The following is a 1885-nucleotide window of genomic DNA, read 5'->3' on the forward strand; positions in this document are numbered from 1 at the left end:
AATCCCAGGAGCTCATGGTCCAGTCAGCCTGGAGTATGCAACAGGGAAAATAAGATACCCTGCCTTAAACAAGGTGGAAGGAGAGGTCACATGAGGTTGTCCTCTGACCTCCACACACATGCGATAGCATACACACTTGTACTCACAGACACAAACATGTACAACACACACACACACACACACACACACACACATCACACACTCATAAATTAAGTAAATAAGTAAATGTAATAATATTTTCAAAAGAAGGTGATTATGTAAACTCATGCTGTGCCTATTTTGAAATAATATGTAAATGATTTTGGAACCTTACATTTTCACTTTATGCTGATGGGCTTCCCAATATTCTGTTTCTCTTAAAAAGTTATGGATCAATTTTTTTTCAGAATTCATGTTTGAGAAAATGGTTCCTATCACTACAGGAAGCTGATCCTCATCTATTTTTTGAAAACATATCACATATTACGTATGAAGGAAAATATAAAAGGTGGTATTCAAAATAGATAACCCATCACAAAGCAACTTAAACAAAGTCTACATTTTCAAACAATTGCTAAATGCATATTCTCACTTTATTTTCTGTGAGGAGCCAAATATGCCCTATGTCCAATATTGGAAGCATACATGTCAACATTTTTTCTTCTTTTTGAGCTTTGGTTAACTTGAGATGCTTGAATTTCTATTCAATAAATTAAGTAAATTGGTAAAAGTATCAGTAATATATTAAATCATCAATAAATAAGCATATATGTTTTTATCTTATTACATTGCAGTTATGGACTCTTGAAGAGGAAGCTTGGAAAGATCATGTTGGTGTCAACATGGGGAATGCATAGGATCACATTTTATTATGTACATATATGAAATTTTCAAAGGCAAAGGAAAATTGTAGAGAATTATATACCATGAAAACAATTAAATCAGAACTTCTCTTTTTGTATGAATTTTACATAGATGTACATTCTGAATGTCACTGTGCATAACTGAATAAGTGACAATTTTAAGTGGAACAGCATATATTGGAATACCATTGAAAACCATTTTGATGTGGGTATTAGATGGTTTCAATTTTTATTTTCCCCAGAGCAGTGGTAGAATTGTTACTTATGGATGAAGGGGAATGGTATAGATAGTTTGAGGCAAGGAAAGTGTAACATTCTCATGAAATTATAGATGTGATTGTTGTGAGAAACTTAGTTGAATTATCAAGAATATTAAGGTACTATATAAGTTTGGGTACAATAAGCTTTTCCTTGTGACTCAAAGAACTTTTCTAGTATCTTTGCTAATAGTAAAGTACAGGTCAGAGCAGGAAAGATATCACTGTGTGCAAATGCACTTGCAGAGCATGTGGCAAACTGAGTTCGATTCCTGGAACCCTTGTAAAGTGGAAAGAAAGAAGCATTCCACAAAGTTGTCCTTAGGCTTTCGAAAGCTTGCCCTCTCACACACATGAGATCTTCCCTCACACTTACACACTAAGAATAATAAGTAAATTTCTTAGGTAAGACAAAATTGAAGAGAGTATTGAGAAATGCCACTTTACTCTTTTTCATTATATATATATATATATATATATATATATATATATTTTGGGGGGGGGTTTTTTTGAGACAGGGTCTGCCTGTAGCCCCAGCTGTCCTGGAACTCACTAGGTAGACCAGACTGGCCTCGAACTCACAAAGATCCGCCTGCCTCTGATGGATGGAGAGAGAGAGAGCGAGCCTATAGGTTCAAACATGTGTCCTCAAATGCCCATAGGTATAGGTTAATCTATTCAACCACTGGAGCCTGGTTAATCGACCATGAGTCTCACCTTAGGTATGTTCAGGGTTTCACACACACCTCCCCATGTCTATGATAGCATTTATTTTCTGACTTGAGC

The sequence above is a fragment of the Nannospalax galili genome, unplaced genomic scaffold (assembly GCF_000622305.1).
Source record: "Nannospalax galili isolate Female #2095 unplaced genomic scaffold, S.galili_v1.0 scaffold96, whole genome shotgun sequence".
NCBI classification, from domain to species: domain Eukaryota; kingdom Metazoa; phylum Chordata; class Mammalia; order Rodentia; family Spalacidae; genus Nannospalax; species Nannospalax galili.